This window comes from Amphiura filiformis, chromosome 20 (assembly GCF_039555335.1).
Source record: "Amphiura filiformis chromosome 20, Afil_fr2py, whole genome shotgun sequence".
In the NCBI taxonomy this organism is placed as follows: Eukaryota; Metazoa; Echinodermata; class Ophiuroidea; order Amphilepidida; family Amphiuridae; genus Amphiura; species Amphiura filiformis.
Window position 1 is genome coordinate 4,642,156 of NC_092647.1, and position 12,869 is coordinate 4,655,024.

Below are 12,869 nucleotides of genomic sequence, written 5' to 3' on the forward strand. Positions count from 1 at the left end.
AACTTTAGAATTTAAAAAGTATAAATCACGTTAGGTCTCAGGCTGTGCTAACACTTTTCTTTGATGACTTTGACGACAATTTTTTATTTTTTCAAATATCTTAAAAATTCAAGAATCTAAGCTAATTGAACAGACAGTAGCTGGTAATCCACTGCAGGTCAACACTAGAATATGACTAGAGTATGACTATAAATGACAATAATATCCTATACTCATAATTATAGAAGGTTAATTATCTGTTGATTATTGCTAAAGGCGTTTTACAATTTTACAACATCAAAATGTGTTTTATACCGTAAATCTTGAAACATCGGGGATTTGAAGGGTAAAAGACTGTGTGATTAGCCTATTTCTAAAAGGCTCTGTGAAATCTGTTAATGATGATCTTTCAAAGATTGGCAATGATAAATGTCGATTATCAATACACAAGATACATGGTGGGTACATCATACCAATTTGTAATAAACTTCTTTGTTGTGCTAACATTAGTTGGTAAGATGAAAGCTCTTTAAAGCGTGGGAATTTCACATTGTGTCGTATATATTGCGTTTTAATTCAAAATTGTAATTCATGATTCCACTTGCAGGAATATCAATACCGCAGAGGCTTGAACAGTAATGTGCCGAAATTGTTCAGCTTCATGTTGGATTATAGGCATTCATTCAGTGGTTCAGTAACAGCATATCAAACAATATCTTTTCAACAATGCGACATTATCCTGAGTAGGAAAAACATGCTCAGCAAATTGAGAAAGATAAAAAGAAGAGCTGAACGATATCAACTAGTTCCAGTACAGAACTGTCTGACCTGATCGTTTTAATAATAATTTATAATAATGCTATCGTGAAAGGTAATTCATACAAATACGAGAGGATAGATCATTTCGTGCCTTTAAATTTCACGATTCAACCCAGTCATTATTATTGAACATCGCGACCCTCTTGTTGAACTCTAATTAGTTATATAATGGTCCAAACATTAATTCACTCAACTGCCTTTATATAGTAATCTCACATCTTGTTGACGTCATACTAATCAAGATATTCAAATCAGGGCAAAGAAAAATTATTCCTTTATGTTCCACACCATCTATCTGAAACAATATATTAATTACCTGGAAATACTGGGGATATATCCAGTTTTGTTTCTTTTATTTTCACTTACTTTACTTTCCACTTTCTTATGGAAACAAAGTGGGACAACTATTCAATGATAATTGGAATACATAATCACTTAGCCTAACTGTAATTAAGCTCTGTTCCACGAATGATTAGCCATCTAGTTCAGTGCATTCTTTAACATTTTCTACACCTTCAATGTCACTTACCTTCTCGGTCTACTTACAAATGAAAGTGCGCGATTTCACTTTTTATGCTCAAGTTTCCTCGTATTCAAAACGATCCGACCAATCAAGAGTATTAACAAGCCAGTCCGACATGTTTAATAACGACACTACAGAATGGGGGAATGAGTGGGGGAATGAGAATGTGTTTTCAAAAGGAACAACCTAAATTGTGTAGGATTCAGTGCGTGTGCCAATTTTAACATATCCAGTATACAGATACACGGATTTGAAAATAATGTTATCTTGTGAAACTAAATTTATGAGCAACTACAGCACTCATTATTGAACCACCAGAGCTCTTTTATGATAAATAATAAGTAAATAAATACTAAGTAAATAAATGAATATGAACCAGTAAATAAATATAAGCCCTTTCGCCATTCCATAACAGAATGTATTGCGGGTAATATCCATGCAAATGAAAGATAAACACCGCGAATTTTGCAGTATATTTCAATAGAAGTGAACTTCGCACTTTAAAATAATGCTACTTACTTGCGTTTTTCACATTCCTTGGTCCAGATGTCTTCTCACTTCTTGAATATACTAGCAAAATATTGATTGTGATTGTTTTATATGGCTAATCTTGTAAAAGACACAAAAAAATCACGGAGGATTCCTTTTGAGTCGCACTTCATTCACACGATTCACACTGCCGTCAATGAAGGGGATTGGTTCTGTTTATCTTTCGCCGAAGTACTGTGTGACAATGTCTGACCATGGGCAGTTGAATTTTTTTTTGCAATTGTGAAAGGGCTTATTATAAATATATGAAATAAAAAAATAATAAATAAAAATAAACAAATATATAAAGTAAATAAATTAACAACTAAATAAAAAGTAAATTAATTAATAAATAAATAAACAAAACAAAATAAAAAAAAATAAAAAAATAAAATAAAAAATAAATTAAAATTCAAAGTTTAGACCTTCCAGAATAGAAGTCGTTACTCTGAGTTCACCCTTGGTTTTACGCCTTAAAGGCGATCATTAGACGACACGGTGGAGAAATTTGGCTGGACAACCATCTCCTTAAAATGGAAAAATTTACATTCCATGGTGTCAACTGACACACTATTCCAAAGTCGGCCTGTACTATCATAGATAGTCACAGAGTGCTCAACGGCATAACAGGAGCGTAATAGCAACATGTATTCATAGTTAGACTACCTTTTGAATAGAGTGCTCAATCCCAATTAATTAATTAATTAATCAATCAATAAATAAAGTAAATAAATAAATAAATAAATATATTAATTAATAAATAAATAAATAAATAAATAAATAAATAAATAAATAAATAAATAAATAAATAAATAAATAAATAAATAAATAAATAAAAATAAATTAAAGCATTTTGCAAGATCATGCCTCATATAACTTGTTTCTCTTAGTAACGGTCTTCAAGAAATTGTCAAGAACATCCAATTCTCTTCTAATTTAGTACGATAAACACAAAGATAACACTGAGGGTATAATTTCTGCGAAAACATAATCTTTTGTATATGCATGTATCATATTGCAACCCGTAAAACAACTTTTCAGGGAAATGATAAAAATACGACTTCCGTTCATCTTTTAACAGCTAATATCATAAACAACCACAAATGAGTTTGTTGCATTTAAAGAACAATGAGGACTTGTGGAGGATAATATTTCCGCCAATGTTGGCTACAAATTGCTAATGCAGTGTAAAGTATACCCTGTATTACATGACGTAAATTACTTTCAATTCAAGAATGGCTTTGAGTATGTAGAGAATCTATTTTGTTGTGGCGTTTATATATCGGTGGGTTAATGACTGGGGGAGTGAGAATATCTACTAGGCTAAAATAATGAGCGAAGTGTGTGTGTCACTGTGTGTGGTTGTGTGTCTGTCTGTCCGGCTATGCGTTTCGCCACGCTTCAACACATCAATCTGATAATTGGAAAAGCATGTTCTTCGTCTGGTTTTCAAGGTCATCGGAGGTCATGGTTAAAGGTCGTGGATTTTAAACGTTGTCCGATCGGGCTCAAACTTTGTGGGTGGAATCCTTGACGCCAGGCGAACATATTGCGCGAAACGAAATCGAGGTCAATCAAAGTCAAAGGTCATTACGGAGGGGGTCAAATTTCAAACTTTGCCCGTTCGGGCTCAAACTTGGTGTGTGGAATCCTTGATACGAGGGGAATATATGCGCGAAACGATCTTCAATATGACAGGAACATGTCAAAAAGTCAAAAGGGTTATCAGGGGTCAAACAGCATTGCTACCCCGGTATCAGTTACTCTCACACCCAGGTTGTCACAGCTACGGGTGGACTAGTGTTTTCAAAAGGAACAACCTAAATTGCGTAGGATTCAGTGCGTGTGCCAATTTTAACGTATCCAGTACCAGATAAATGGATTTGAAAATAATGTTATTTTGTGAAACTAAATTTATGAGCAACTACAGCACTCATTATTGAATCACCAGAGCTCTTTTATGAAGCTAATTCCATTAATTACAGGATTTGTGAATTCAGATACTTATTTTTTAAAGAATATTTCCAATATATATCCTCTTTCCATCCTATTTAAAAAAAATATTTTGTTACCTGACACATTTATATAATTTAATTGGTTACATACATCTCCGGTTATCGTTATTTTTATGTCCATATTTTTCTTAATTGAACGAACGAACTATATAATACACTAAGTCGTTTTAAGCTATTAGTTTCCACGTCTGGTCTAATTCCGTTTTCATTTATGTATTCAATTGTTATAATTAAGCTGTCGCCTATATCTGAACACTTTTAATATTACAGGTTATCTGTCACGAATGACAATTTGAGGAAATGTATTTCGTATACGTCGGAACTTCAAGAAAGGAAAGATGGCCAACGATCACAGAGAACAAAAGAAGTGTCTAAATTTGTAGTCTAATCGACCAAGGACAATGTAGTGGTACATTTATCACTTGTAGAAGCTTCACAGCAGGAAGGCTACTGATCGAAGAAGACAAAAGGAGCATTTAACTTGCAGTCCAATTTTCGCGAGCAGTGTACACTTACATCGCAGGCTTGCATTCACTGGTCAAACATTCAAACACGGATGGTCACTTGATGTACAAAACAGCTGTCTCTAAACTTACGATCTATTTTTTGCGTGTAGCGGTACATTTTAATTCACCTATTTGTTTGTAGCTTGTGTCATACCCTGAAAAAGTGGCCATAAAATATATGTGAAAGGATTTTTTTTTTTTTTCTGCTGAATTGAATTGAATCTTTGTTCTATTAAAATTGATGATGTTGCCATCTTCCACTCAGCTATAGAAACACAATTGTATACTAACATTGCTATATCATTATCATAGTTATGATTATGGCCACTTGTGATTATCATTATTAATCAGCAATGTATTATTTTAGCAAACATGTGTACCGTGGGTTTAATTGATGGCACCTACATTGTATGTAAAGTAAAACGGGATTACATTATTTAAGATATGTATTTGTTTTACTTGGAATAAAATAAGAAGGAAGGAAAGACAAAAGAACGAACACAAAAAGATTAAAAAAACAGAAATGATATTTTCAACAACTTTCCCTTTATTTTTATTATCCAAAAATGGATTTTACATTCTATTTAGTTATAAAACTGACAACAATATTATGTTTCATAAAATTGAAAAAGGAGAAGCGAAGAAAATGTCTTTCCCCTCAACTAGATTTTCTTCTACCCCTAACTCTTAATCGTACATTATCTTTGCAACTACCATAGTAAGGATAATTTAATTACGTGAACAGAACAATGAACTTCCACCAAGAATGCTTGATTGTCATCGCTTAAGGGATAAATCTTTACAAACTTACACATCTGATATTGTTGTGTTTAACCCATATTACATTCTGCTATATTCTTTCCGTATCTTTGTAGATAATTACATCGATAGTAATGTTGATAATGTCTGAAACTAAATATATAATTGGCTACTATCCTATGAGCTAAACTCAATAACATTATATAATAACAACGTTTCTTATTCCTGTTTTGATTCTAACACGACACGTTATTGATGTGTTTAGGAATACCCCATATCTCGGCTTCTGGATGTAGTTCCAAAAACCAATTATTTATTTACGCCAATCTTTAATTTCACGACGAAAGTAAAGTATTCAAAATACACAAAACACCTCAGATCTTCAACATCATTGTTTTGTTTTTACCAAACTGTCTCCTTGGAAGAGTCGAACTAAATAGTTAAAACTCTCCAATATTGGGCAACGTTCGAAGACATTAACAGAATAGGTGGAACAATCGGGCAATTCCAGACATCCTGCAGCAAACATAGCATGCGCAAGTTACATAAAATTTAATCTGTATACAAAATGGAAGGAAGGTTGTTAAAAAGTCTTTTCTTTTTTTTTTGTGATAAAATTGCGCTACATTATTTTTTTAAATATGAAGTAGGCCTATATTGTATGCTTAAAATGAAATAAACAATGTTTTATTATCACAAACTATTTTTTATTGATTTCTGATATCAAAGTAGCTTTAGGGATGTAGTCAACGCTACAGTGTAATGTCTGGAAGTAAATATACAAAGTCGTTTGTAGTTACATTGCATAAGCAATATTTCTTATAAGTATAAGTTCTCCAGTGCTCAAATTGAAGATAAATCAGACACAGACAGCTGTAAGAATATTGCCTCAATTGGTTTGATAAATTTAGGTTAATAAAGGTACTCAACGGGTATATCAGATAATTAGCAAATACGTAACTAAGTTTACGAAGTTCAAATGATATCTAATTTCAGTCAACAATGCGAGGAAAGCCCGAGCACAATACCAGCTTACGGTCATTTTGAAGACATTTAATGTTAATGTTGAGTTTTAAATATTTTAAAGGTTGATGTCCCATATCTTCATAATTGTGCTTCTTATCTTACCTTGGTGGAAGCTCTATAGTCCGACGGTTCTTTATTCCGACGGTTCTTTATTCCGAAGGTTCTTTAATCCGACGGTTCTTTATTTCGAAGGGTCTTTATTCCGATGGTTCTTTATTTCGAAGGTTCTATAGTCCGAATTTTAAAAGCGGTTCTTTAGTCCGAATATCAAAATAGGCTCTATAGTCCGAATTTAAAAAAGGGTTCTATAGTCCGTATATGGAAATAGGCTCTATAGTCCGAATTTTAAAAAAGGTTCTATAGTCCGGAATTGCAAAAGGGTTCTATAGTCCGAAACGGATACCGTGTTCTTTAGTCCGAATTGGTAAACAGGTTCTATAGTCCGAAATTTATTTTCATCATTTGTTTCAGTGTCAAATCATCAATTGTTAAATACAAATCCAATGAAGTTCAACATGGTTGCTTTTTCTGGATATTTTACGTAGCATACATTGACGTCTATCTTCATTCTGGTGGTATTTTCTTCATTCTTGCCTTCCTGTAATGTTCATTTATTTTGTTCATTATCTTTGTATTCATTGTTCTTTCATTTGGACTTCTTTTGTTCTGTTTTTTTTTGTGTGTTTTTGCGCCTCTTCAGGTTTTTGTATGGGCGTAATGGGCGTAGCCATAGGCGGAGAGCCATACTTTAATTTTGTTTTGCAATATTTGTTCGCACGTTTAAGGGGTTATCTAGCCACTGTGTAGATTGAAAGTTGCAGGGTATATAGTATGTAAGCGAATGAAGAAGTAGATAGATTTTCAGGAGAGGAGATATTTAACAAAAACAAAAACACCCAAGTCCGTCAAATGCACGAATAAGAATACGTGTATAAGATAGACCTATGCACCATTGTGCATGATTGTGGAATTGCCGCAGCTGATTAGAGTCGTTCATTTCGTGCGGTACCTGATTAGAGTCGTTCATTTCGTGCAGTAAATACATGAAATAGCGGGCAATGGGTGTATTTTTTGTTTGCTTTTGTGTTGCTTTTTGGAAACGCTCATTTGTTTGCACAGACCTAGTCTCCTACGCATCCAATTTATGTCGGGCGATCCGAACAAATATCGTGATAGCCACATACAGTCTGGCCCGAGGCACAGACTATCATGGTGTTTGTTTACCAGTGACCTTCAATAAAATCGATACTGTAGTACAAACATGCTATATACAGGGTGTCCCTGAAAGAACTGTATCGTCGGAAACTTAATTGTTTGGGTATTTTAACGACACAACTAAACAAAACTAAATACTTGGTGCGTTTGAGCAATAAATCGGCTATCACATACTTTTGACAATTTGACAAAAAGACGAAATATTAAGATTAGAAATTTAATAAGATGGCATAATCACTGCGCGTCATAACTTTTACTTCATTTACTGTATAAAACATACATCTTTTGATTCATTATGACACCAGATTTTTTTTCTTTTTTGAGAAACAAAAATCCTTCCAAACTTTACATAGAGCCAAAAATTTACAAGATAATTTTATTTTTATTTTGGCATAACAATTTAGGGAATTTTGTTTTTGTTTGTTAACGTTTGTTTTAATACGCAATCACTCGGGCACACTCTTTCCAACGAAAAATGAAAACTTTAATTTCAACATTTAATTTTGAGCATGGAGAAAGGAAATCATAGCTTCCCTCCCGTTCCTCCCCATTTCCCCTTCTGTTTTTCTTCTCTTTTTTTCATTTTGCTTTTCACCTTTCCACATTTTTTCTTCTCAGACAACCCTTGTTTACCAAAAGTAATACATTTTATTTAATTTATGACGACACCTGGTTGGTTAAACCGGCGCAGGCCAGATGTCAGAACTGCAAATAAAATGCAGCAAGGTAGAGGTTGTAATATCGTGCACATAGCTTCCTATACCTTGCTGTGTATAGTGAACAGAGCACGTGTATTTTGCTCACTGCCAATTGATACAAACCGAAGGTGTCAATAAATGGGACAGTATGAATGGATCATTTTCGAAGTTTATGTTGTGATGAAGTTTGGAAGTCAACATGTGCGATGATGCCATAGGGTCTACAGGGGTTTTAACAACATGGTGTATCGCCTAAACTTGGTCAGTTGTATTTGTAGTTGATGTTCTTACTGAGCTGAATAGATTTCGGGGTCATCCAAGGTCACGCAGAGTTCATCTGAGGTCAAATTACTAAAAACTGTCATATGGGCACGAAACTTAGTGGGTATAGTCAACACTTATAGTCAATTTTTGGAAGGTCATTTCGGGGTCATCCGAGGTCACCCAGGGGCATCTGAGGTCAAATTACTAAAACTGTTATATGGGCACGAAACTTGGTGGGTATATTCAACATTTAGAGTCAAATTATTGGAAGGTCATTTCGGTGTCATCCGAGGTCACCCAGGGGTCATCTGAGGTCAAATTAAAAACTGTCATATGAGTACAGTCAACATTAAGAGTCTAATTTTTGGAAGGTCATTTTGGGGGTAATCCAAGGTCACTCATGGGTCATCTGAGGGCAAATTACAGACTTGACATTTAATATGGAATACTTTTTCGCAAAATTCCAAGACTGGTCTGGTAGAGGTCTGCATAGAAGGCACAGGCTAAATATTGATTGGGGTGTGTCGGGAGATGGTGCAAAATAATTGAATGACAGAAAATGTTCTTTCCATTAGTTTATATTATGGCAATCATTATGTAATGAATTTGCCAAAAATGGCGGATTTAAGGAGCCTGAATTTGATTTTGTGGGGGTACAATTTCTGATTTTGAGCAACATTATTCTGATATTATCAAGTTTATTGAGGTTTGAAGCGATTTGACTGAACCTGAATACCATAAGTGTTCGTCAGAACTGAAATTCACCTGTGATCTTCCAGTTTTGAAAGTGGGAGGAGCTTTAAAAAATATGGCCCTTAAAAGTGATACACACTCGGAAAGTTTGAATGGTCCCCTGGGGCCAAATGTTATAAACTTACTGTACACAAAGAAACAGTGTGAGTTCATATGACAACCAGGAATCCACACAGTTGTTTTTGTACCACAAGTTTATAACATTTGACCCCAGGGGGCCATTCAAACTTTCTGAGTACGTACAGCTTCTAAGAGCCCAATTTTAAGCTCCTCCCCTGTTCAAAAACATGGTACATTGTAAGCGTATTTCAGCTGTGATGAACGCCAGTTGCTGACGAAGTTTAAGAAATATCACCCCAAACCCCTATAAATTTGATAATAACAGAACCATGTTGCATAAAGTCAGAAATTGTGTTTCCCACAAAGCTCAAATACAGCCTCCCTAAATCCGCCATTTTAGGCAAATGTGCTACATTATGAACACCATAATGTAAACATATGTAAAACACATTTTCTATCAAACAATTATTTTACACCATCCCCCGACACACCCCAATTAATATTTAGCCTGTGTGGTTTATGCAGACTCCGTCAAACCAGTCTTGGAATTTTGCGAAAAATATTCCATATTAAATGTCAAGTCTGTACTAAAATCTGTCGTATGGGCATGAAACTTGGTGGGTACAGTCAACATTGCTAGAAAACTGTCTAAAATACGAGGGGATTTTCCATATCCCAACCCGTGCTCTGGGCATCTTGTAAAACATAAACATTACATAGCTGTGCGGCCTATTACATGTCCATATTATTTCCTTCTTTAATCACCCCACACTCCCCATCCACCATCCATCAGGCTTCGCCCATACATGGTTCTGAAATGAAACTCACATTTAAACACAACCACTACCATACCATCACCCAACAACCTTACACACCAACCGCGTATGCCGAAAACCGCGCAACCCGAGAACCGCTGTAGTTTTTTATATTTTCGTTCCATTCATAATTTTTCTTTTCGTTTCTGATGGTGTAAAAATACGTCAACATTTTTGGAGCAAATATCGTATTTTTAGGATCTTTGTTTACAATAAGTTGGGGGATATCAGGCGCGTACATAGGATTTGTTTTTGATGACGAGGGGGGGGGGTCTAAAAGTAGCGTCATCCCGTTTACCATAAACTCTGCTATTATCTAGCTATTGGGCGCAGTAAATGTTAATGTTATATAAAAGATTCGGACTATAGAGCCTTTTTATTGATTCGGACTAAAGAACATGGTATCCGTTTCGGACTATAGAACCCTTTTGCAATTTCGGAATATAGAACCCTTTTTAAAATTCGGACTATAGAGCCTATTTTCATATTCGGACTAGAGACCCGTTTTTAAAATTCGGATTAAAGAACCTCTTTTAAAATTCGGAGTATAGAACCTTCGAAATAAAGAACCATCGGAATAAAGAACCTCTTTTTAATTTTTTTTCGGACTAGAGAACCTCTTTTAAAATTCGGACTAGCGAATGATATGAACACATGTTCGGACTAGCAAACCTTCGGACTAAAGAACCTTCGGATTATAGAAGCGTCGGATTATAGAGCAGTCCCCCTTACCTTGAGTCCTACATTTCCAAAGGTGGGATATTGCTCAAGCGATCAAAGTTAAAAATATATAACGAGGCCACATTGAACCTACGGCGGTGGTTACTACTTCTTACCACATTTTTGTACCGATCATGTAAACGAAACATATCCCTTACATAAAATGTTACTGAGGTATTATGTGAAAATCTCGGCCTTGATGAGGTAATGGAGAGGGGTATACTCTCGGCCAGGACACATAAATTTGAATGCAGACATTTTTCACACTAAATACATATTCGCACTCGGCCACCTTTGTTTCCAATGGACATTTTATTGTGAAATGTCATTGTACAAGGAATACATAAAAAAACATAGCCCCCGAATGAAAAGTATTTAAATATCTTTGTAATCACTCAAAAAGCATTTGGTGTGAATTTTACATCCGAACTAGAGGCTATTAATTTTTTACGAGCCTTTTTATTTTACATGTAAAGCCTATGGGGGTGACGATTAGAAATGGACGGCAATATTGAAAAACCCTCATTTTGGGCCATTTTAGACACTAAAATGCCACACAAAAAAATTACGGTCTCAAGAAGGGATGTAAAATTACCACACAATGCTACCTGAGTGAGTACAAACATAATTAAATACATTTCATTCGGGGGCTATATCAAAAACAAAAAATGTCCTATACCCTAATGGTTATGGAACAAAGGTGCGGCGGCCCAGTCGCTACCAGCCGCTGTGATTTAGGGTAACTTGTCGCTTCCCCTCTCCAGTTACCTGTACTTTAATGTTGCCCGTATCCCGGGCCTTAAGAGATAAATCTTAAAACTTACACACCTGATATTGTTGCATTAATAATCTTTATTACATTCTGTTATATTCTTCCCGTATCCGTGCTGATAATTTGCACAATGCGGAGGTCCAGGGTTCGATTCCCATCTCTGCCTCTTTTTTCTGTCTGAGGGGACACGCCCTCTGGAATCAAAACCAGGTCCCCACCCTCTATACATCCCTTAAACGATGACAATCAAGCTTTCTTGGCGGAAGTTCAGTGTTCTATTCGAGTAATTAAATCATCCTTACGATAGTAGTTGTAAAAATAATGTATGATTATGAGTTGAGGGGAGAAGAAAATTTTCTTCGCCTCTCTTTTTCAATTTTATGAAACATATTATTGTTGTTAATTTTAACTAAATTGAATGTATAAAAATGTTGCATTTTTGGATAATATACGGAAGGAATATTGAACGATTTCCTGTCATCAATATAATGGCCTTTAATTTAATTAGCGTTACACGTGTCAACAGATAAGTTATAACAGTAAGATATGTATATAATAATAAAAGTTGTTGAAAATATCATTTCTGGTTTCTTTATCTTTTTGTCTTCGTTCTTTTTTTTCTTTCTTTCCTTTTTATTTTACTCCAAGTAAAGCAAAAGACACGTGTTAAATAACAAAATCCTATTTACTTAAGGTGCAATTTAGGTACCATCAATGTACACTCACGGTACAATTTTTTGTCTTTTTTGTATAGATATATTGGTGATTAATAACAGTTAAAGGATGTTTCCGGAATCACAACATTACGCCTTATATGATATGAATAAACCCAGCCGGCTCTCAACACGTGATATTCAAAATTCCCACGCCGAAATTGTCTAGTGCAATGACGTCATGGTTATTTGTACTCAATTGTTGTCAGTCTGCATTGCATTACTAGGGCAATTTTTTGCGGCGCCCGGAAATTTTGAATATCGAGTGTTGAGAGCCGGCTGTTTTTATTCGTTTTTAATGTCAATATGAGTTTGTTTCAAATAAAACCATGTGATTCGTACTTGATAATTAATGTTCTATCATATAAGGTATAATGTTGTGATTAGTGGTCATAATCATTATGAAGCAATAATAGAGCGATGTTAGTATGCAATCGTGTTTCTATAGCTGAGTGGCAGATGGTAGTGTCAATCAATTTTAATCGAACGAAGATTTAGCTTAATGCAGTAGTGATTTTACCCAACCCTTTCACGGTTATTTCAATAACCACTTTTTCAAAGAACACTTACTAAACGCTAGTTGGTGTGACACTATCTACAAACACACAACTGAATGAAAATGTACCGCTATACTCGAAAATTTAAATTTTTGTTTTGTCCATTTGATCAGTGACCACCCATTCTGGAATGCAAGCCAGGGACGT